Raw genomic sequence first — 24178 nt, 5'->3', positions numbered from 1 at the left:
GAATATCCCTGGGTGCTGTGCATGTGTCGTAACATGACCATCTATCATCTTGGTGTTAAGCAGAGACCTGGCAGACTCTATACGTGCTTCAGAATGTATTCCTTGTCTGACTAATAGCGCAATCCCAAACCCAGGTGTTAGTCGCGTGCCCAAAGGCAGAAGACATTAACATTCCTCTCCATCCTATTGTACTTCTTTTCTACAAGTCTCCATTCCAGCTCCTAGAACATTGCTTCAGCCTTTGACAATGAGTGGATCCCCCAGCGCTGAGGTGAGCCTTTGTGTGTTCCAGCTGCTGGTTTTTCCAAAAGTGGAAGGTTCTTTTGTAAATGGTGAGGTTGGGTCTGAATGCATACCCAACTTTAGTTAACAGACTGAGTTAAAGAAAGTATGCAAAAGAGTCCAGAAGATAAGCAAAGGAGTTGTGGTGTTTTCTGTTCCTGTTTCCCCAGTAGCGAATTTCCCTGTGATGGTAGCTGCAGTTCTGCCCTCAGCTGGGCATGCTGTGCTTGGCACTGCAAGGGGCAGGTCCTTAATAGCTGCAGAACCTAACAGGCTTGCAGGAAACTCTGTAAGGACTCAGAAGCACTCTCTAATTGATAAGTGTAGTTAGAAGACTTGTTTTAATAATGAGCATTCAAAACTTCACTGCTCTTGCCTTGAAATCTTGAGTGAGGTAGAATTCAAAGTTTGAGTAACAGCTGGAATTTGGTTCCTCCTCTACCAGTGTTGGGCATTGAGGCTGAGCCTACTGAAATGAGAGCTGAGGGCTTTCAGCATTTTGCACCTAACACCTTCCTGCCTGGGCTGGGAGAGCCAGCTTCGATGCGGTGAGCAGCAGGAGTCACTTGGAAGCTGGACAGAGTTAAGGGATAAAGCAGAAGAGGACTTGGCTATGCACTGTAAAATGGGATCACTTTCCCCACAGCTATTTTGACATTTGTCAAGCAAATAAATTTCTCGCATCAAACAGTTGTGGGTTTAAAAATATCCTGGCCTTGAGTGGTCAAGAGTCAGGACTGTATCTTCTTGCATCTCCTCTGCATGGCCTTTTCGGGATTAGGGAAAGCAGAACGCCTCTAGAGTAGTGCCACCATGGACCCACTGAAGCCAGACCTTTCCAGCCCATTGGAGCCATCCCAAACAACACCAGCAGCTGATAGCCTGTCATCTCATTTGTCTCGTCGTAGTTCACCCTTGCTCTGATGCCCTGTGGGCTGCTGGTATGTTCAAATATGGCCTGTCAGCCTGCCGTGTGGAGTATCTTTGCTTTCCTGTGCTCTCTGTCCATCTGCTGTCATTCTGTCGCTTCTTTATATATAGGTTGTCAGCTCCTCGAGGTCAAGGCTGTCTTTAGGTGCTGGCGTTGTTCAGTGGAGTCTAGGAAATGACAAGGTTTTTTTTTAGCAGTTATTTCTCTAGCAATAATGTCTCAAAGGCCAGTGACCTCAGACTTGACGATTAAAATAACTGGTCCTGGTCCGCTTGATGTATCCACAAAGAAAAATTTCAGCTACAACAAATGAAATTACAGAGTAAGGTCAAGTCTGTTTGTCTCAGTGTTTTTGACAAGCTCTGAATGCTGTGAAGCAACTGTAATGCTGCCTGCTAGCTCCTGAGGCTGGATCTCAGGACAGTGACACAAGGGCATCGTTGTCAGCTCTATTCTGGAAAAGGTTATCATGCTGATGCTGCGGATGGGAGCAAGTGGTTATCACGAGGCATTTCCTCCACGGTACTGTGCCCAGGGCACTGCCAGTCTGTCCATCAGCATAATTCGATCTTCTTTCCCCGTGCCTCAACGGAAACGATTCCCAGAGCACAGCTGCCTGCTTTGCTTGGCTTTCCTCAGTAAAACATAAAGCATTAGCAAGCAAAGTTAGATTTATGCAGGAGCTATGTGAGCCAGGCTTGCAGTTAAACAAGCAAGGCTGTTTGTTCATATGAAAATTGTGTGTTTGTCCCCCTGCTGCAACCTGTTTTTCCACATACCATTGTTTTTTCTTTCCAGCAGAGCCCTAGTGGTTGTTGTTTTGTATCCCTGGCTCACTGTAAGTGTTCAGTACTTCTGGTGTGCTGCGGTAAGCCCTTCCTGCGACCATTTTGAGAACAGCTCTTTGTTGTTCTTTTCAGAATCCAAGCATGGTATCAGAGGCTCCAAGAAATGCAAGAACCTTCTTCCATGCTCCAAAGTTACAGAGCTGGGCAGAAAACCAGTGCAACTGAGGGAACCCCAGCAAGCATGGCCTCCTGGCTTTTCCCTAGCACGATGTATTGTGCGGTCGTGCTGTGTCATGATTCCTAGCTGTCTCACTCCCATAATTTGCTGAGACTTGCCAATGTTCTTGGTATGAGGCAAAAGCACATCAGGACCTGACCCAAGAAATTTATCACCTTATGTGTTCAGAAAGATGCAATGTACTATGTTTAGTCAGTTCCTGCTTATAGAAATTCATCCTCAAGCCCAAAGAAGCACTGCGTGAGAGCACAGCTGAAGGCTGGAATGGAAGGAAGTGTTTTGGTTTGTTTTTTACAAATGGCATTTTAACAGTAGTAAAATCTCTCCCTTCCCACAGAACGTAAGGTTTCCTTGTTTGTTGTGCGTGCAGTGACTCCTCCCAGAGAGGGACCCAGGAGGTAAATAATAGCAACAAAGCCTTGTGCGGGGTCTGAAGGGCAGTGTTTATTTCAGGCTAAAGGCTTCCCCTGTCTCGCTCTTGCCTCAGCCTTTCGAGCAGCTTTTGGGGCGCCAGGCTTCAGGCGGATGGGGCTCTTGGGGTGTTTGGCATCAGCTTGTGCTCGGAGGGAGGGAGGGGTCGTCTTGCACCAATCCTCGTGCCGTGCAGGTCAGATGCAGCTTGCTGTCTGAGCGCGCTCTGGAATTCAATCCTAGCTATTCTTTTTAATTCAGAAGTCCTTTCAGCCTCTATAGCTGCAAGGGCAAAAGAGAGCCAACAGAATGATACCGACACCTTTTCAGCAGTTATCTGCAGTGTACTGAGTACAAACTGCAACAGTAGGGTTCTCCCAGGAAAAGGTGATTTCCAATAATAGTTGGTTTTGTTTTGTTTTGTTTTCTCATTTATTTCCCAGGATTGGACACTTGTATCATTCATGGTCTAATTAAGGAAAGCATTATCTCCTGCAGATGTGATTTTAGCAAGTGCTTATTTCCCCAGGACTTGGGGGGGGGGGGGAGGGGGGGCGGAATGCGAGAAGTTTTCCTCATATCATTTTCTTTTCCATCTTCTGTGTAAAGAATTGCTGTGCATATTACCAGAAACTTTCTTTTTCCCTTTTTTCAGCCTGAGTTTAATGTTGAGATTTTGCTAAACATGCCCAAGTACTATCAGATGGTAAATCACAGCTTATCTGTAAAAAATTGTTCATGAAAACACACAGAAATTCCAGAGGATAAGAATGCAGACTTCTTTAGTCAGCAAGCTGGAATTGCCTAGTCAAAATAAGCAACTGGTTTAGGTCACTTCTACCAGTAACAGACCCAGTGCACCTGACATCTCTGTATGCAGCTCTACAGGAAGCAATTCAGCTACATTAGCATTTACATTCTGGAGTCTGACTCAGTGCTGTCGCTAATCCTGAAAGGATTGTTGGGGGATATGAAATTCCTCTGAGAAGCTGCTGCCGTCAGAAGTTAAAAATAAACTTTTTTTTTTTTGTAAAATGTATTTTTAAGAAGTTAAGCTGTAAAGTGAGAAGAGAGTGCTTTAATGCATGATTTAGAGAAGTGGCTTTGCTTTCTCCCCTTGCAGTAATTACAGCTGAAGATAGGAAGAGTTTAGAAGATTACAGAAGGGGTTTTGAGCTAGAATCTTGCCCAGCTTTAATCCAGTTTCCATAGTCTTAGCACTGCCCTTCAGAGGCAGGTAGAGATTTAACACTTAGAGAGGGAATTTCCCATGGGGGTAAGACTAGCAAATTGAATTCCTCACTCAAGCAATCCCCACATCTGCCAGGGGCTAGCTTGGACTTCGTGCAGCCCATGACTTCTAGGTGAGATGTGCCTGCACATTGGCTGGCTGTAGAGTGAGTTTGAGTTTGCATAACTGGGAATCAAGCACTTCTTGTAAGCAAGGCAAGTGCAAACACTTGGCAATTTTCAGTGCCATGTCCGTCTCTCTTCTTACTCTCCTGCTGCATCTCTCCTTTCTGCATGGGCTTCTGGTGGGACTCAAGTAGACCTGAGTCAGATTCCAACTTAAAATGGGTAATATAGCCACCTTGTGCTCTGGTTTCCCTATCAGAAAAGGGTGATGACAATTCATTTTGTCAATAGAACCCAGAGGTTTTCTAATTGTTTTTTCCCACATTTCCACTTAGAACATGTTTTACTTTGACATCAAAGAATTAATCGTGAAGACAGCAACCACTTCAGCTAGTTTTTATATGCACGTTTTGCAGCTGACTGTTTCAAGGTTGCGGTCAGTGTCATTATCGGTCCCTTGCACCTATGACGTAGTGGAATCCCTTCAGATTAACCAGGTTTGAAGGCACGTCATTCAGAATGGCCCTGTGCTGCTTCAGAAAGCAGGCAATACCTTCTTTTGGTGGTATCAGGCCTCTCTCAACAGTTATGGCTCTCTGCAGTGTGACAGTGTGTCTCTTGGGAATGTCTGGATAAGCAGCCGTTCCGTGCTTTCCCGGTTCTTGCAAGGCTGGCTCCATGGGGTTGTGCCTGTGATGTTCCCAGTGTGACAGAAAGAGTAGATTTAATAGAAATGAAAACACAGAATCAGGGGATTCTTCACATTGTGAAGAAAACTTTCAGTATCTTCTGGATTTGCAGTGATTTGCAGGCTCATCTTTTCCATAGGTTTTGTCTTAGGAGAAAGGTGCTTAGGAAGAGCAGTGTGACAGTGTAATGAGCCCAAGCCCAACACGTTCGTAGCCAAATCAGCAGAAAGCAGAGCCTGAGGCACACAGCTCTAACTCAGACCTTAGCATCACTAAGCACAGCTTACAAGTATTCTGTTTCTTTGGTAAAATCTGAGAAGAGAAACAATTTTCTTACATGTCTTCTCTCTTAACTTTTTAATTTGCTTTTCCAGGAGTTAGAAGGCAAGATTTGGGGAAAGTGGGTTATTTATGTGCACAAGACCCTGCACTTTGTGCTTCTATGCACACTGCAGGGCTCAGAGAAAACAGAATGATTTGTCTGCATAAACACCTTAGGTGCTATTAGGTTTCTCAAAGTGCTGTTGCTGATTTAAATACACATAGGATACACTTCCTAGTTTAGCAGTGACTGGGAAGGATTGGCTCCAGTGGCTTAGGGAATCCTTCCAGTCCCAGGGCCTCTACCTGCAATCCCCTTTTCTAATATGGGAATTGAAGCATAGGGATCCTCAAGCTCAGCTCCTGTCTCCCACTCACTTTCTCTAACACTGAGCACCTGTGTCCTTTTTGAGGCCGGGACTCAGCCTGATCATTGGGAAGTGACGTAGGTTTCATCATGTCCACATGGGGCCCATGCTCCCATTACAGTCACTGGACTTGTAGTCACGCCAGAAAAGGTAAAAGAAAGTTGAAACCATTACAGTTAAAGGCTTAGACAGACAGACAGATAGATAGGTAAGTGAAGGTTGAGAAGTCATGCTGTTGACTTAGATGATACAGAAATGAATTAAATTTCTTATTTCTGCTTTTTATGTGTGCTTAATCGGCTGCTATTCATGTTTAATCTACTGTTATTTTTGGTGGGCTTGGGTGGTGGTGTGGTTTCTACATTGTTTGGGGTGGGTGGTTGGTTTGTTTTTTAGTGTTTGCTGTTACATAAGGATTGCCATTTCATCTTGCACGTGCTGAAGCCTCTTTTAGCATGTTAGCTAGCTTCCTGGCATTGGCAAGCTGAAATTTCCCCTTCCGTGATTGTCGCATCGCATGTGAAGGGTTGCCAGGATGCGTGAGCAAGAAGCTGCTGGTGGTGGTGCTCTTGTCATGGTGCTTTTGCTGTCTTTCTGCCCAGACAAGGGAGAATCATGTCCCTGCCTTTCTCCTGGTCAGCTTAGTGGGGAGCATTTTTATGTACATCTTCGGCTGAGTACCTTTTACGATGTATTTTGGTTACTGCCCAGCATGTTTAAGTTGCAGTCTCTTAATAATGAGTGATTAATATAGTAGAGCAGTGTAAAGAGCAGTGCTGTGCTGCTGTGTCACTTAGACAGGATTGGATGTCCTCTTTCCGTGTAAATTGTACTCTGCAGTCTGCACTTTATGAAGCTCACCTCCATACATGTGGCAAAAACTGCAGTGAACTGCCTCCTTTGCCTCGGTGCCCACCTACAAAAGGAGTTTCTGTTAGCTTTGAGGAGCTTTGCTGCTTGGAATCTGTGCTCTTTTTTAGTTACCCGATTCTGAAGAAACCAGGAAGAAGAGAGTGAATAAACTTGCTAATTCCAGCTTCAATTTTGCTCTTATGTATATAAAAGGAAAACTGACCTTTAGGCTTGATTGAAGGTTAAGAGAGTTGACGAAAATCCTTTCTCCTAAATCCAGTGGGCCTATCTCAGGCTCTTTTGATCTAGAATTTCTAGGTTAGAGTAAGGAGAACAGGAAAAAAAATAGGAAAAATGAACCAAAAGGGACCAGGAAAAGAGTTGTGTTAGGCTCCTTAAGTTAAAATCTGCCCTGCCCGTTCCTGGGAATGGCCTCTAGAGCATTTAGAGAAATGTTTTCAAATGAAAAAATAGTCCAGACTCTTTTTTTCAAGTAAAAAAATCACATCCTTTTTTTTTTTTTCACTTCTCACAGGTGTTTTCTCCCCAAGTGTCCGCTGTCCACTCTCATTTGGATGCTCTAGCATTTAAATTAACATATTTTCTTAATTTTTATTTGAAAGAATCAGAAAATACTGATCACTTAACAATTGTAAAGGATTAGTCACTTAGATGCTGTAGTGCCTGGGAGTAGCTGGAATCTTTTTGACCAAAGAAGAGTTTGTGGGCAAAAAGTAGTCATGGTACAGACCAATGTGTGACATGATGTGCATGTAGGCTGGTGCTGGGGGCAAAGATCCTGCAGTCATTGCACCAAATCCTTACTAACCCACACAGCTGGGAGGAATTAGCCCTTTATATTCGAATATATGTAGGGTTGATTTGAATAGCAAGCAGGTAATAGGTTAGGGTAAACAGACTGGCTGAGTTAAAAGGTGCAAAGAGTTCTGCAGCTCACAGCCAAAGAGCTGATCCCAGCACAAGGAACCTGCTCCTTGACACCCAGCAGCCTTTCTGGGCTGATTATCTGGCTGAAGGTTTTGTGGAAGCAAATAATTCAGAGTATTTATGGTGCTAGTGGAGGAAAACCATCTTCACAGGCAGAAGCATGACTTCCCCCTGCTGGCATTTTGCGTAAGAGCAGGATTTACCCTGAGGGAGAGGACGAGATGGCACTCTGCAGCTTGGTAGCCAGAGCTGGAATGGCACAGCGCCCATCTTAGTGTTCCCAAACCCTCTGCTGCTTCTCCTCAGTGCTTCCTGAGGGCTGTGAGGAGGGCACAGACTGTGCAGCACGAGTGTGCACTGGCTGGTTTTAACTGGGACAGGACATGCTTGTTTGCGGGAACGTTGGTGAAGAAATAAATGGGGATTGATTCATTTTTTAAATACTGAAAGATAGTTCTTGATGCTTGTCACTCCAGCATTCACCATGAGAAAATGGGACACGGGAACTTCTTTGAAGCAAAATTGCAAATGTAAAGCTCAGGATGTAGGAAAACTTAAAACAATTTGAGGTGAAATGAAAAGTCTGATTTTATTTCCAGGGATATAGCAACTGTAGAAGTTCAGGATGTGAAAGCAGGCTAGGTGGAAAGAGACTAGGTGCTGATAGCTGTTACGTCTGCAGCAAAAGGAAGCCAAAACATCCCCAAGCACTGTCTCCTCAGGCCTCCAGGCTGGAAATGACTGTGCTGTTCTGCTTCTGAATTCAGTGCTGGTTGATGCCTCTCGAGTCTTTTAATGGAAAAAGTATACTGAAGATAACTGCTCTGTTAACAACTATGGTTTGAACTGCGTACTGAAATGAAATCGTTCAGGCAGTACATTTTGGGTAAAATATCTAATGACTGTTGCTCTTTCAGAAAAATGCCAAGGAATGTGAAGAGGTGTGCAGCAGGAGTCCAAAAATGAGGCAGCTGAGCAGTTTGTGTGCCCCAGACATCTTACACTTGTCTACCATGGAAAAGGCTGGAAGTCAGACAGTTCATTTTATTGTACGTACAGTTATTGGAAAGAAACGCATAGAATATTCAATTAATTTGCTGAAATCGTGCCATCTTTCTAAGATGAAAGAGTTCCTGTCCTGTTGGGTTCCAGGGCATTAGGGCAGGATTCCTCTGCAAACCAGCTCATCATGTAACAAACCAAGAGCTTTTCCAGCAAAGCCAAGGTGTACGAGATCAAATGTTAAGTGCTGTTAATGTTGTGATTGAAAGCCATCCTAAATAGGAATTTGTTACAGGATTACATCCCCCCCCCTTCCAAAAAAAAACAAAAATAAATCTGGCATAGAGTTGCAGTGCAGAGCCTCGATGTTGAAAAGATTGCACAGCTGGCAAGTGAGTAGAGCAGTTGAGCTGCATGAATCACCTCTCACCAAAAAAAAAAAGTCTGACAAGTATTTGTCAGCATAGAGCTGAGCAAATAATCTCTTTGATTCTTTGAATTGGTGATTTAAACCTTCTCAGTGATGTGTTCATTTTGAATTTCTTAGATTAATTGTCTATATTTCACTGAGGAAATTTAATACTGCATTCACAATATGATGGGGATGCTTGGGAAGGTTTGCAGAAGCCTTTTTCAATTTTAAATCTTCCAAGAAGTAGCTGCAATTTAAGGAAACTTGAGAAGACTCTGTGAATCATACACTCCTGCTCAAAGCTGGACTGCTGTGGTGTTTGGCTGGCTACAGGATATCAGAGTTTCGAGAGGTTTTTTTTCCTTTAACCAAGGATTTATATACGAAATTCTTGTTGTAAAGGCCCCAGTCCAAAGTTAGCCTGTCTAGATAGGTAAATTCAGCCCCCTTTTATTTCCATCAGTGTGTGGTTGCCAATGAAATGTGCAAGTCATTATTTCATTTAATTTTCTCGCCTTTTTTCTTTTTCCACTTAATCCCTCTGGTACTGCAGCCTTTGGAAAAAATAAGCCACATTTCTGGTCCTGGTTCCTAAGGGTTCCTGAGATGGCTTTTTACCACCTTCTGGACAAGGGGTTGGGAGGTTTTGTCATACACATACATCTGTGCTATATGTACTAATGACATGCCTTTGTCCTGATGTCCCCAGCTTCAGGTGGAGATGGGTGATGGGGCCAAGCTGTCCCTGCGAAGCTAGGAACATGGGGCAGTGGGGTCACAATGCTGGTGCTGGCAGTGTCTTTGTGATACCCATGTGCCCGGCTCCGGGGGACATGGGGAGTCACAGCGCCACTACCTTCAGGCGGAGCTAGAAGGTAGGTGTGCGTGGCGGTATGCCTCCCTTCAGGTCTCCGCAGCACCACCGCTTTAGCAGTGCCCCCCTTGACAGTCATGCTGTCGTTCAGCTGACCCTCAAAATCACACAGCTCATTTGAAAATTAAGGCCTGGAAAAAAAAATCATAAGCTCTGGGTTCAGCCAATTCACCTTCTTTCATTTGGGGGTGGGTTTCTTGTAAACGTGGTAAAACTACGACCTGTCCCCAGAGCAGCCAGCATCTACTTCTGTTAGATTTCAGAAGTCGTAATTCACAAGCTCAACTGTTAGCTATTTTCTTAAGCATTGCTTTTACAGGTGGCTTTGGAAATGGTCAGAGCTGTACCTTTGCAGTGCTGTCCCTTAGTTTTCATTCACAGAAAGCACAGACAGTATCTTTGACCTCGATCTCTGTGCATATGGTACAGAGGATAAAGGACACTGAACCTGGTGACTCCTCGCAGTTCTTCCAGCAGTCCTAGTTTTCTCTTACTTCCTTTTTAGGAGAGAAAATTGCTACTACAGTTCTAACTACAGATTTCTACTTCTCTGCTCTGCAAGCTGGATGCCACAAATTGTTTTCTCTGCTAGAAGTCCCCGCACCACGCAAATTGTGGGTAAGGCCATTTTTATGGATTTTTATTTTTAACAGCCTGCAGTGTGTGAAATTAATTTCAAGTGGAGAGTGTAAGGTTCCAGGAGGGCTTGGTGCTGATTGAGCATTAAACACACGTCTCTTTGAGGACTAGGACAGCCATGCAATCCCTCTTGTTTATGAGCGCTCCGTAGTGACAGTTTTGTGCTGTGATCCTACATCTCTGCAATGTTGTAAGCAACCTGGCCAAATACAGATTTCAGTGTCATGCACATGATATTTCTCTCTCGCGGGAAGGCTGGACAAGGGAGAGACTTGCAGGGGTGTAACTTTTGGCAGGAAGGATATGTCTCCACCATAAAACTGCCCCTTGGATTTGCGCTGCCAACCTGGAGGCGTCTTTCCATGTAGAGTTGTCCGGCTGGCATGAGCAAGGTCAGCCAAGTGAAATACTCTGCAGAACAGAATTGTATCAAAGCACAGACCAAGAGCTAGTGCGTGGTTAGGAAGTAGCGCTACCGCTGGGACAGCTAGTGATCCTAAAAATATCTTTTTGAGGGTTTCTTGAAGTTTCCTCTGAATCAGCTGCCCCTGGCAACGTAACAAAACAAGATCAGGCAGAGGTTCGGCACGAGCCGACTGCAGTGTGACTGCTGCAGCAAAACAGTATGCAGGCCTTGCACACAGCAGTCTCCATAATTCTGCAAATCTCTGAGGAACAGATGGCATTTCAGAGTGTTATGATTTGGGGGGCATCCTTCTGTTGTCTAACACTCCTGTTAGACAATCTTCTAACCCTTTGAATTAAAACTAAAAAATGAAGATGAGAGTGAGTCTTAGACAATCGATATTTAAACAGCATTGACAGAAGCAGCTTTGAGACGGTGGCTAGCACGAAATTAATCTTTTAACGGCATTGAGTCTGAAATAAGGCTTGGAAGGTCCTAGGATACACAGATGTTACTATATTAATTACTTACTTTCCTGCTCTTCCACACATCTCTGCCTGCTTAATAGCTGGCAGTAAAATAGTTGCTGTTGCTAGGAAGTCATTTCTGTGAAAGGAATATTACTCTACAGAAACAGCAGTTGTTGCAGTTGTTGCCTTCCTAGCTGCAAGACCTCGTGCTGGTGTTTTGCTTTTGTATTTCCTGAAAGTTGCTCTTTCCACATAGTGACCTCGCTAGCCAAGTGCTTAGGCAATTCTTAGTACCTTTGTGGTGGTTTCCAGCCTGAGGTAGGTTCTGTGGCAGGCTTTGTGATGAGATAAAATTCATGTGTTGTTTAGTTAATTGGCTGAAGCTGTTTAATACATCAAGAGGGCCCACAGGAAGCTGTGTGAAGCAGGGAATACGGTGGAAATTGTTTGTCTGTGTGTGGTTTCTCTCCTGTGTGCAGAACACATGTACATCCGAAGATCTGTCTGCAGGGTCTGGCACAGGTTTTATGATAATCTGTCAGCGTGCATGCATGTGCGTGCATGTGTGAACACTGAGGGAGTTCTCTTGTACTCTGCTAGATGTCCTGTGTTGAAAATGCTTCTTTGCTTGTTAGGGGGGAAAAAAAAAGGAGGGGTAAGATAGCAAGAGAATATTTATGGCAAACAGCCTTCTCAGTCCATCAGTTCTCCTGGTGTTTCTGTTCGGTTTCACTTCCTGTACCAGCGAGCTCCTTGGGAACGCACAGCATGTTCAGAGGTTAGACGCTTTTCATTTGCTTCTGGAATCTGAGGAGAAATACCAGACAAGAATTTACACATCTTCTGCATGTACTAGTGTGATGGCAGAAACAGGTCTGTGCTGACAAAGCAAGTTCATGGCATCATGCTCTTCCCTCCACTCCTGCCCTGTTTCCAGCTGCCTCACACCTTTCTGCACGCCTGCTTCTGCAGCCCAGCAGAGATGGGCTTCTCTGTTTGCCCCCCAGTTTGTGTAGCTGGGAGCTGATTAGCTGGGGATCTGCTCTGGGAAAGGAGCTTATCTGGGCATTTTTGCTGGGTTGAGTACCAGCACTGTTCATGTTTGTGCACAGTCGTTGGTCAGTGTTCAGCTGTAGCCCTCACTGACTTGGAGGAAAATGGTAAAGCTTGTGTGGGGAAAAATACGAATTAGAGAGATGAAGCCCAAACTGTTAACTGTTTTTATTTGTTGTAATAACCCAAAGTCTTATCTGACTCTAGGCACTGAGGTGTCTCTTTGAATAATTTTGTATATACAAATATGTAAATTTTTTCCATAACAATATCAAATTAATAATATCAGGCCTGAAGGGAAGCTCTTCAAATGGGTACATATGATTTAACCTTCCCAACAGATTCTGAGTTCATCAGAGCAGCTGGTTGCCTGTGGCTTGATGGAGAAAAGCAGAAAGAACACAGTTATGTCCAGCTAAGGAAAGCAAAAATTACTTCTGCCAAATACAGGAGTATAAGCAACCTATTACAAATAAAAAATGAACTATCAGTGCCACTTAGGTGCCTGCTCTCATTTTCATGGTACTCTGTGGTTGTCTATGACAGTAGCTATTTCGCTTTGCTTTCATAAAATTTTGATCTCCTGAAGAGTCTGGTTTTGAGCATTTCTGTTGCCTCTCAGTATAGACAATTATCTTTTTCAACTAATTGCTAGAGTCTGTGTTCTTCTTGGCCATTGGAGAAGCACAGGGTACACCCCCAGCAGCTCTGCACTTCCCCAGCTTTAACTAATCTCTTGATTAATCTGCACCTAACAGCTTAAAATAGAGCTTGGCTCACCAGAGTTTGGCACAGGTAGAAGATGAGCTACCCCTCGTGGTTAGGAGCCTGGGCTTTCTGCAATGTCACCACTAAGGTGGGCTTGCAGCGTTTTGTCTTCCAGGGGCTGTCAGGGGTGCATTTATAGTATTTTGCATATGCTCAGGCGTGCGGTGCTAGCCTTTCCTTTTTCTCCTTTAAGAGTTATAGTGAAGTAATATTAGAATTGCTATTTTTAAGACTTCAGTAAAGCAAATAATAAAAATGTGACCTTTTCCCATACAGCAAGCTGTGTCTCCTGTTATGTTAGCTCATTTTTGCATGACTGTTAGTGTCACCATTTTGGGAGGATAAGTTAGTAGGCTGAATAAATGTGCACAGGCATTAATTTCTATTTTTAGTCTGGTTTTGTAGCTTTGATTCTTGAAGAATGAAACAAAGAACTGCAAAGAAAAAGAAACGACAGAAATGGTTAGCGTGTCATACCTAAAAAGTGATGTTTGCAAATCTTGTGGAAGACAGGAGGCTTCCGGACAGATTCTGAAGGAAAACTTCGGCATTCTAGCATCCCTGAAACATCAGGGAGGTAGTGGATGGCACTGAAAATGAGTGAAGAAACAAAGTTTGAAGCGTTTTAAGTAAAAAGCAGTGTTAATAAAATAGCTGCTTTTAGAACAGGAAGAAGCATGCTAGCTAAATTACCCAGATAGTTTAACTGACATTGAAGAGAAAATGAAAGGCTGTGTTTATAAACATTGTCTGGTTGTAGAAAATAAAAGCAGAAGCATTTGTAACTTGTCGAAGTGTGACAGATCAGTGGTGCCCACGCAGGGTAAGTCCCTGCTGCAGCTCTGTAAGTGTAACATTGTTTGAAAACCTGGTGCTGTTACAGGCAGTTGCAAAACTTGTAGCTAGTTTAAGGAAATCCAGTTGCTGCTGTTGGATGCTTGCGCATTTGTTAAAGAGATGCTGGCAAAAGAGTACGTGTCCCCAGCACCCAGCTTCCTCAGAAGTGTGAATGCACCTCTATCTGCCTACGTTATTGCAAGGTGTGAGGTCTGTGCTCTGTTTATTTTAAATTCAAGTGGATGCCCCTTTCCCTTTAAGGTGTTGATTCACCAGTGAAGGTTACAGTTTTCATTGTTCTTAGAAGGGAACGGATATTAAGGGTTTGTTCCCGCTCAGATCTGTTTTCTAAACTTAGCATGCGTGTCTAATCTGTAGTCTTCTTAGCCGCAGGTGGAGGTGGTTGTCCAAAGGAATTCCCATCGTCAGTGGCCTGTGTCTTTCTGCAGTTCGTAGAGTGGTCATACAATGGTATCTGACCTGGGATTAAAACCATGACCTGGAGGTCAGCTGCTTCATCTAATTGCCATAGCATCTGCTCCTGTTTACTCTCAGTTACCTTAAAAAAGTTCACATGGCTTCGCATGCTGCTCCTGTAGCCTGCCCTCCAGACAGAAATCATTTTACTCCCTCAGGCATGTGAGATGCTGCAAATGAATGTCACAGAGAGAAATGTGGATGCTTTCAGCTGTTGTTGCAAATTGTCACTTCTGCTGAGGTGATCTTGCACGATGATTAAGCCCAGCTTGTTATCCTGCCTTTGTGTCCCCAGGCAAATTTCTTGTAGACCACTTCTTAGCTGTACGGGGCACCCATGTGGCAAGCATGTTGCAAGCTGTTCAGGTGCTGTCAGTCTTGCACACGCCTGGCTTCCTCTGCCCTACTGAGAAAGGCAAGCTTGGGGCAAGCAGGGAAGGTGAGGAAGAGGTGTTGGACAGAGTGAAAAGAGCTTTGTGACAAACTATGCTCCACGTTTGTCTCTTTCATGTGCACAGGAGCAGAGGGAAGACTTTTTTGGATGTATGTTCTGCAATCTGCCAAAATGGCACTAGTTGTGTAGTGGCTAAAACCTGTCTGAATGCCCTGCGAGGTGGAACTGCTGTTACAGCAGCACAAGAGTCAGTCTCTTGCAGTAATTATTGCAACATCCTTCCCCTTCTGTTTCCTCCTTGCTTCCTGAGCACTGCTGCTTTGAATTTTTTTTCCTGTGTTACCTGTTAATCAGTAGCTGTATCTTTTTTAAATATTTTTTTTCTCTCCTTCCCCTTTCCACAAAGGTTTCCGTTCATCAGAAGGCTACTTGGTTGTCTGAAGGGAGTGCCCTAATGGCATATTTGTTCTGCAGTTGAACAGAACAGCCTGGAGCCTGGATTGTCACGCTCTTGGCCGAGCCCGTAGTTCTCTGAAACGCAGGATCACTGCTGAGACAAGGGATAGATGCGCCTCAGGACTCCCTGCTTCTTACTTACCTGTGATCCATACATCTGGCTTGCGTGGTTTGGGAGCACTGCAGTGGCTGCCAGTTGGACATCAGGGGCTCTGTGCATGCTGTGTCCCTGGAGAACTCGATGTTCTCTCCCCACTTCAGGCAGGTATTGAGCCAGCTGCCACTTAACTCCTTGTTTTCAATGCTGAAAGGCTCAGCAGTGAGAGTGGCATAGCTGCTGGCTTAGGTAGGTGCTAGACCTTTGGAAAAACCTGCCTGTGAGAAGCAAGATCCCATGGTGGCTCCTGCTGCATTGCTGTTCCAGTCAGATGATTGCTAAACACATTTTGCTGTTCCTAGACAGTTAGGACCAGTTCCTGCAAGCACTCATTATCATGTAGTGATGAGTGTTTGGGGCTCTAAGAGGTCTCTTGGAAACTTAACAATGTGTTTACAGGACCAGTCCCAGCATTTCCAAGTTTTTCCAGTATTCAGTCTCTTAAACTGTAAGCGTTTTTGATGAAGAGATTGTGCCTCAGCCTGTGCATTGGGGATTGAAGCTACCAACCTAGCGTGCAGCAGAAATTCAAATGATTTGCTGCCTCGGATAAGCAATCTATTCGTTAGGTTATGTCTCACCTTTCTGTTGGGTTCTATTTCACGCTGTCACCCTGAACATAATTGAGAGAAAATTTAGACTGCTAGGGAGAATTGAGGCATTCGCACAATTCTGAAAATATCAGGCAGGGGGGATGAGTACTGTGTCTTAATTTTGTAGTGCATAATGGTTCTGGAGAGTTAACATAAAACAGAGATTTTGGATGTAACACAAATCCAAACCTAAAAGCAGAGTGTACAGAGAGAGAAGGGAAATAAACATTTAGATTTCACTTTCTGTTCACTGTAACAAAAATTTTAGACATCAACATACTGTAATGTCAGCTGAATATGAGCCAGCAGTGTGCTCAGGTGGCCAGGAAGGCCAACAGCATCCTGGCTTGTATCAGGAATAGTGTAACCAGCAGGGCTAGGGGAGTGATTGTCCCCCTGTACTCGGCTCTGGTGAGGCCACACCTCGAGTACTGTGTTCAGTTTTGGGCCCTCACTACAAGAAGGACGTGGAGGTGCTCGAGCGAGTCCAGAGAAGGGCAACGAAGCTGGTGAGGGGCCTGGAGAACAAGTCTCACGAGGAGCGGCTGAGGGAGCTGGGGTTGTTCAGCCTGGAGAAGGGGAGGCTCAGGGGCGACCTTATCGCTCTCTACGGGTACCTTAAAGGAGGCTGTAGAGAGATGGGGGTTGGTCTGTTCTCCCACGTGCCTGGTGACAGGACGAGGGGGAATGGGCTAAAGTTCTGCCAGGGGATGTTTTGGTTGGATATTAGGAAGAACTTCTTTATGGAAGGGGTTGTGAGGCATTGGAATGGGCTGCCCATGGAAGTGGTTGAGTCACCATCCCCGGAGGTCTTTAAAAGACGTTTAGATGTAGAGCTTAGTGATATGGTTTAGTGGAGGACTTGTTAGTGTTAGGTCAGAGGTTGGACAAGGGGATCTTGGAGGTCTCTACCAACCTGGATGATTCTGTAATGACTTGCTTCTTTGGACACTGAAGGTACTTCAGGTTTCCTTATTTAATTCTGTTTTCTCTCTCTGTTCAGACTCTGAAGAAGGATGTTCTTGTGTTGGTCTTTGACTGTTGAAGCAAAGCTTGGGTTGCATCAGCAGAGTGTAATGTGCTGTTCTTTTGCAAAAGAGATGTTCAATACCTGCTTTTTCTCTTCCAGGTGAGGTGACTTAAATGAAAACAAAGCAATGGCATCTCCAGATGACAAGAGCACCACAGACAGGTAGGAGTTCATTTTGTGTAATCCTGGCTACCCAGGTGCTGAGACTAATTTTGAGATGGTTTAAAAAAAATAAAAACCTCAATGAAAGAATCATTATGACTGGGTGGGATGGAAGTGGTTTCAAACTAATGCTATCTTTTACCAAAGAATTGATGCCTTTTGTAACCTGCATCTAATGTGAAATGAACTGTGTTTGACACCAGGTCTCAGTGGGACCCTCACTGATGCAAGTGGCCCCTTGTCCTGTGTAATCTGCAGGTGTCACACTGAGTTGGGGCATTCTCTTGCAGCACAGTATGCCTCCATCTCTTCAGAGCAGTGCACTGGCACTGTTGTTCCATATCCCGTTGGGTTCACAGCTTCATCATCACAGGGGGCAGCATTGCCATTGATCTGCATGAGGCAAACCCAGCCCTTCAAATAATCACCCCTGTGCTCTAATGCCTTTGAGTTCAGAAAATCAGTCCTGACCAGGGGGCTGAGTCTTGCAAGCACACATCATTGGAAACTGGGGCAATGAGGGTTTTCCCTTAGATGCCTAACTTGCAAAAGTGATTTTATGGGGGTCATTTTTTCTGCAATTCCCATTACTGTCTCATGAGACTCTCTACAACTGCCAGTAGGCATTTTTTACAGGTCAGTGTTCTTTTCCCCTGTTTTGTGTGCTTGTCCTGAGGCATGAAAGGACAGCGATCGCTGTAAAGCCACATAAGGGGGGAGGCGTGGGTGGGCAGAGACTTAAACTTAGCTATTGTGAAGACATTCAAACAATTCTACTGTGCTTCCTCTGCTGTCACCCTCCAAAGTACATCTTCATCTATAGTTGGTGATCACATCACAGTTGGTGATATAGCTGTGAAGAGTTAGCCATTAAAAAATCTATTTCTGGATGGTTTCTGTTGGGAATATAATGTATTTTTGCCTGATCAAAATGCAAACCAAAACTGTGGGCATTCACTTGCTTAGTGTCCTACATACCTTTCTGCCTCATCTAGGGATTAGATATCACTATGAAATGAATCTGACAGCTGTAGTGAATCTGAAGGGTACAGTGTGTTCTGTACATAGATGTTATCTTGATTCAATTGGAATATAAATCAGGATATTTAACACTCGTTCACAGTGTGGTTTCTGACAGCTCCAGTGCCAAAGCCAACAAGGACTATAAACTTCTCTCTGTTGATTTGAGCTGTTTGTGAAAGTCCTTACTGGCGATGGAACATTCAAAGACATGAGGAGCGATAAGTGAGTAGTGCCAAGGAAGATGGTGGAAATTCCTCCTGATGGCTGCCAAAAGCTAGTAGGGTGCAGCCTCCAGTGCAGTCTCATTCGTAGGAGAAGGTGGTTTCTTTTTTTAAAAATGTTTCCTTTAATTTAAATACTGAAGCACAAAGGGTTGCTTTCCTCTCTTTTCTCACAAATGTTTGATTTTTAACATCTGTAGAACATTTTTTTCCATAACTGCCTGCATTTATCTTAGTCCTCTATTGTTCAAGTCAAAATAACTTCTTGGTTATATTCCTCCCCTATTTTTTTCACTACAGTACTGATTTTCCTGCCTTTGCCCTGCTGCTTCTGTAGCCTTGCTGTAGTCATGCAGTATGGGTTAGACCTGGTGAAATCTGAGTGCTTTTCATTGCCCGGCAAGGATGTGTTGCTGGCAGCCAGCTCGAGTTCTGAAAAGTGCCGAGTTGAAGAAGGTGTGATAAAGCAAGCTTATGGAGAAGTGCTCTGCTGAATCAGGGTCAACAAAGAGCTTTGCTACCTCAGCCTTCTCCAGGCTCTTGCCATTGCTCACAGCAGGCAGCTTGATTTACCTTGCTAAACTGGTTTTTGTGCATGCTTGCATGTACGGGTTTCTGAGTTTTACTTGCTTTCCAATAGTGCTTTGGAGGCAGGAGTGTGGGGACCGGACTAATCTATCTCCTTTCTTCCAAACATGTGGAGCCTGTGAAACACTGCTTTATGGTGGTGTAGCCTGTGCTTTACAGTAGCAATGCATATACTTGTTGCGCAGCTACTTCCTCGGCTGGTAGTGGAGGAAGACAGGAGAATATCAAGCCCTTGACAGGTTTGTGCAGGGTTTGGGATTGCCAAAACGCTAGCTGCTCTTTAAGGATGAACCTGTCTGCTGGCATGCAGCCTTGGGTTTTCTACAGAGTTGAGGAGGAGGAGCGGGGAAGGAGGGTGCTGACAGCTAAGAATACTCCTGGAGCTGAGTGGTTAGAAATCTCCTGCAAGTCGGGGGCAGCTGAGCCTTGCAGGAGTGCCATCTTTCCTTCTGACATGGTGCAGAAGTCCCCTTTGCAAATGAAAAGGCCACCCTCCGCTTCACGTATCTGGAATCACAATACGCATTTGACCCTTTTCACCCCCCAACGAGTAGGACTCATCAGTGGCAATAAATGGTGGTGGTGAGATGTATTTCTAGTCAACAGAGCTGGGAGGGCCCACGTTAATTAAAAGACAGCAGTGACTCTTGAAGACTGAAAGTAAGGGTGTGTGTCTGTTTAAAAAAAAACACAGATGTGGTACAGTGTAATGAGATGTTTTGAAAAGGTTGGTAGGGCAGGAAGCTGACCTATTTCTGGGTGTAAACAAGCATATGGTTTATTTTACAGCAAATGTGATACTTGAGGAAAGCTTACAGGCCATGTAATGTCTAATGATTTTAATACAGTGTGGTATCTACTGTATTCACCCTCTGTGCTTGCTGAACTGTTTTGCAATAGTGTAAGCTTCTGGGATTTGTCACACAAACTTAATGGATTATCATACATTTATTAGTCTAATGTGTTATTGCAATTTTTTCCTGAGTAAGGGATGCTGTATTGCCATTTGAACAGTCCCTGATCCATATTTGTTGGAATCTTGCACCAGAAGTTAGGTACTGATTTCTGTCATTAATATTTTTGCTTCTTTTGTTCTTTCCCCACCACCACTTCTTTAACACTTCTTGAAAACAAAGATATGTAAAGATTTCTTTAATAAAACCTAGAAGAACCCCCATACATACCCACCCCGCCCCCTGAAAGATGTTATAGCAGAAAATGCCCTGCAGCAACTAAACTTCATAACAGGTTAAAAAAGAGTAATGTAAAGATTGTCTTCCTGAAGTTTTTTGAAGATGTGGAAAGCTTCTAGGTGCTTCAGGAGGATCAGGTTTAATGGATTAACAAAGCTGAATATAAAATGCCACATGATATCTTTCAAAATCCATGGATGTGTGAACTGAGTAGTATGGAACTGATACTCAGGTATGGCAGGTGCTGTTACTGGTGGGTTGAGAGATAATGCTCTTCCTGCAGTAGGAGCATTGATTTTTAATCCTGTTGGCGATGCTGTAGGTACTGTCTTGGGCCACTTCTTCGCAGCCTCTGCACCTTATTGGAAAATGTCGCTTTATGTTCAAAAAATCTCAGCCTCTTTTTTTCCCTATACATGTCAGCTTCCTTTTGGTCAGCACCTGTGGATCCAGCTAGGTAAATGGCTGGAGGAGGCGGTGCTTCATGTATAAAATGCACATAATGTACCCGCATCCTGTGTTTTACCATTGGTGCCTGAGGTCAGTAGTCTGGCATTTTCAGGAATTCAAAATTAGGAAATGATGGCATCTAGGTTGCCTGTGCAGCTTCATTTGCTGTTCAGTTGGATTTGCATTTCTGTGCGATGTTTAACCACCAGCTTCATCTCTGGCGAAATCCATTCTCATTCAATCCGTAGGTAGATAAGAGCGGATCTTCTAATATCGAAATGCTGCTAAATAGCTTAAATACTTATTGAATTGTGATCACCTGTAGGAAGCTTTTCCTGTGATGTTTTTAAGAAGTATTGCTCTTCACCTCAGAAGTGCATTCCTGAGCGTGTGATGAGATGGAGTATGAAAAGCTTATTTTATTGTTTTGTTCTGTTTGCATTTTACCTCATGGAGACTGTTTCCTTGGCTTGGAATGTGTTTTTCAGAGACACGGACTTGAAAAGGGGAAACTTGTAACCCTGGTGGGTGAATAAAAAAACAGGTGGGGAAAAGCTGCAGCCTGCTAATCTTGAAAACAGATGTAAGGGAGGGCTCTACAGCTGACAGGATGTATTCAGACAGAAAGCTTTCTTCGGGGAACCACTGATTTGTTGGACTTGAAATGTTCCACAGGAACTTATCCGTTTTCATCAAGCCTTCCAACCGGAATGGCACAATCTTGTTTTTAGGGCAGCTGGTGAGCCAGAAGCCAGAGGCTGGGAATGCAGGGCCTCTCGGACGTCCCCTGGGTTGTGAGTTTGAAACCTAAAAAATAGCATCATAATGGCATTTGCTTCACATGAAACTCTTGTGGTGTGGGATTTGTGAGGCTTTGTTCTGGGTGGGCTGTTCCGTGCTCTGCCTCCCTCTCCTTCCTTTAACATGGAAAGTGGATGCCAGCACAGCTCAGGAATTATTGTTCATCTCTGTTGGTAGAAAGCAGCTCCCTGTCCTGCCCAGCCTCTTTGGAAAACCCCAGGAAGCACAAGTAGGATTGTTGAGATGTTTTAGAAAATCTGAAAGGACTAGGATGTGCTTGAGCAGTTTACTGTCTTCCTTGTTAACTTACAGCTTTGACAAAGAACATGTTCGGTTTTGTTTTTAAAATCCCTTTTTAAATCTTTTAAAATCCCTTTTATATCTTCACCAAGCTTGAAATGTTGTTTTCACATGTCACTCCCAGTATTCTTTGCCTTTTCTTTCCCCAGAGATATCTTCCTCGGAAAGGAGTACAAACCACTCTGCAAGTCAGAAGTAGCATGTAACTGAGCAGCACTAGGGGAAGCACAGTGCGAGTGTCCTACATATCGCAGTCCTTTCCTGCTTCAATTCCTGGTTGTGTTATTCCTCCGGTCCAGTAGTCAGCAGGACCCTGATGTTCTCCAGCTGTGCTGTGCAATTTTTGCACTAAAGTTTCAAATTATTTGAGTATTGATGTTACTTAGAAGCTCTGTCCAGGGGTTATGCGTTGCGTGACATTATGGTGACTTTGTTCATCTTTTTAAAGGCTGATATTCGTACGCTTTTTATTTGAATTCACTGTCAAGCCAAATTCAGCATGATGCAGTTTGGGGATGGGAGGACACCATTAGGATTGCTTTGTCCTGAGGACTGGCAGTGGGATCTGTGTGGTTCGTGGCCATGTCTTAAAAGACACATTCATCATTGTTGCCTAGGCATCAGTGATACTGTCATTTCTTAAATTTGAAGTGCTCACCTTTGCAAAAATAATAGCATCCTTTTCATCACAGTGTAAGTTCAATTAAAAAAATAAAGCCAGCTGCTAGGCTGGCATTCCTGTGCCACGGCGTTGTACAGTCATCCTTTGCTTGACCTGCAGGTCTGTAGCCTCTCCAGAGCTCAGCAAAGGGCTTTGCTTTGTGCTTTGAAGAAACTGGTGGTAGGCATCCTCACCTGGCAGCGTGAAGGGTGGTAGACATCTGTTATCCTGTCTCAGCGGCTCTCATGGACGTTCATGAGATGTGAGGAGGGCTGAAATGCTGGATAGTGACGTATGGAGGGCTCTCTCCTGCCATGTTCTCTCGGAGAGCCTCTGTGCTACCTGTGCCAGTGCCTCACCTTGGCACAGCCTGGCATACCTCGGATCAGTGCAGAAGACCTTGCTGGAAGGCCATCACCCTGTTAAACATCAATGCCTTTGCACAATGTGGGAATCAACAAGTGCTTCTCAAGCAAAAGGGCAGAAAACTGCTAGAAACTTTCAATGCAAACAAAGCATATTGTTTTTGATGATTTTTCCTGGAAAAAAGCTTAGCTCTTCTGGCAAGAGTATATATATATTTCCGTCATCTATTGTTATGCCTGAAAGGGCTGAAACGGATTGTATTTAATCTTCAGGGAGATAACCTTTATGGAAATCTTCAGCCTGTACTATCTGGATTAAGAGAAGCTCTATGAACAGCCGAAGAGGGCCTTAAAACAGACAGCAGCTCTGTCTGTAATTTGACAAATGACATTTCTTAAAATTTCTTAAGCAGTGTATCTGTGCAGTGTGGACAGACAAAAGCTTTGTTTGGTATTGGAGACAAAGAGGAAGCCTGTAAGTATCTAATTTTCAAAATTGTCTTGAACACAGAGCAGGTTCCAGCCTGGTTAAGTGTAGGCAAGGGGCTTGAGATATCCTTTACTGATGCTGTCAGTCTCTTCATACGGGACTGAAGCATCCAGGCGTGTCTTCAGAAGATTTGTATTTGTTCTCACAGGAAGGAAAATGACCCTTTCATTTAATGGTCTTCTTTGACAAATTTCTTAAAAGCTGCGTCGCCTGGCTTACATTAAACATCTGGAAATGTAGTCTGGACTTTGGGCCCAGGTCCAAATTCATTTCTAGTCAAGCAGATCTGACATTTGGTCCGAGTCTTGATGTTTCCCTAAGCACTTGAGGAGCCTGGAGTATTTAGCATTCCCTTCGTGTGGGTGAGCAGCTGAAGTGTAGGGCTTGGAGAGAGGAATGCTGACCGCCATCACCTCCATCACGGGCTTTCTGCAGGGTTGAATGAAAGTAATGGGATTGCCTGCTTTGTGCACACTTACCGTCCAGACAATGGGAGTAGGTTGCTGTGTTTTGTGGTGTTTTGTAGCAGCTTTGATTCAAGTGCAAACCGTCCTGTTAAATGCAGAAAATAGTTCCAACTTGCGTGTGAAAAACATGGAAAACACCAGCAAGCAGGTTGTTGGAGCAGTGCAGGAGTCGCAGGTCTTAGCAGGGTGTGGGGTAGCCGAAGGCCTAATTGCCCCCGTTTGCATTGTGCATTTCCAGCGCTGAGCCTGCGGGGTGTGTGACTTGGTGTGGCAGGACATATTTTTTGTTTCGTTGTTTAAACAGCAGGGTGGAAGGACCTCCTGTTCTACCCATAGATTATGAATGTTCAGAAGTGTTTTAACTTCCTAGATACATCTATGGAGGAAAAAAATATCAAAGATGAAACATTGAGATAGATTTCAGCTCATTTCCTTTCTCTGCGTAGTACCCCTTCTTTCAAAAAGAAGGATTCTGTTGTTGCTTGCATGAAGACGGTTCAATGAAATTTTAATTACTTGACTTGAAAAAATGTAGATACTCTTAAAAAAGTAAATGCGTCCCTTCCCTTTTTCCCTGTTTCCTAATCTCTTCAGCTGAAATTGCAGAAAATAATTATACGTATAATTCTCTAGGGCAGTCTTTCTTCTAGTGGGAAAACCCCTCTAAAACGTTGGCTGGATATGCAGTTCTGGTGCCAGTAATAG

The 24178-nt window shown here is 44.1% G+C and overlaps 1 protein-coding gene and 2 long non-coding RNA genes across 3 annotated transcripts in view; 2 read left to right on the top strand and 1 right to left on the bottom strand.

Annotated features, from left to right (window-relative positions):
* The window catches only part of PTPN13 (protein tyrosine phosphatase non-receptor type 13), a 129708-nt gene extending 119612 nt beyond the window's left edge, over nucleotides 1-10096 (top strand). Inside the window, exons 49-51 of the transcript XR_010831397.1 lie at nucleotides 8102-8233; nucleotides 9308-9473; nucleotides 9978-10096. The gene's annotated coding sequence lies outside the window, so the exon portion shown is untranslated. The remainder of the gene's footprint in view (nucleotides 1-8101; nucleotides 8234-9307; nucleotides 9474-9977) is intronic.
* LOC125184043 (uncharacterized) lies at nucleotides 2803-6302 on the bottom strand. Its single transcript, XR_007167152.2, has 3 exons — nucleotides 6246-6302; nucleotides 4560-4696; nucleotides 2803-2932 (listed from the first exon to the last, which is right to left on the bottom strand). It is a non-coding gene; the product is annotated as an uncharacterized lncRNA (long non-coding RNA).
* Nucleotides 10097-12873: 2777 nt separating the features above from the next.
* LOC136790807 (uncharacterized) lies at nucleotides 12874-24165 on the top strand. The gene is made up of 3 exons (XR_010831430.1): nucleotides 12874-12896; nucleotides 16852-16914; nucleotides 21640-24165. It is a non-coding gene; the product is annotated as an uncharacterized lncRNA (long non-coding RNA).
* Nucleotides 24166-24178: the final 13 nt, after the last annotated feature.

This window comes from Anser cygnoides, chromosome 4, assembly GCF_040182565.1.
Source record: "Anser cygnoides isolate HZ-2024a breed goose chromosome 4, Taihu_goose_T2T_genome, whole genome shotgun sequence".
Classification (NCBI taxonomy): Eukaryota; Metazoa; Chordata; class Aves; order Anseriformes; family Anatidae; genus Anser; species Anser cygnoides.
This window is presented reverse-complemented; position numbering and strand designations above follow the sequence as displayed.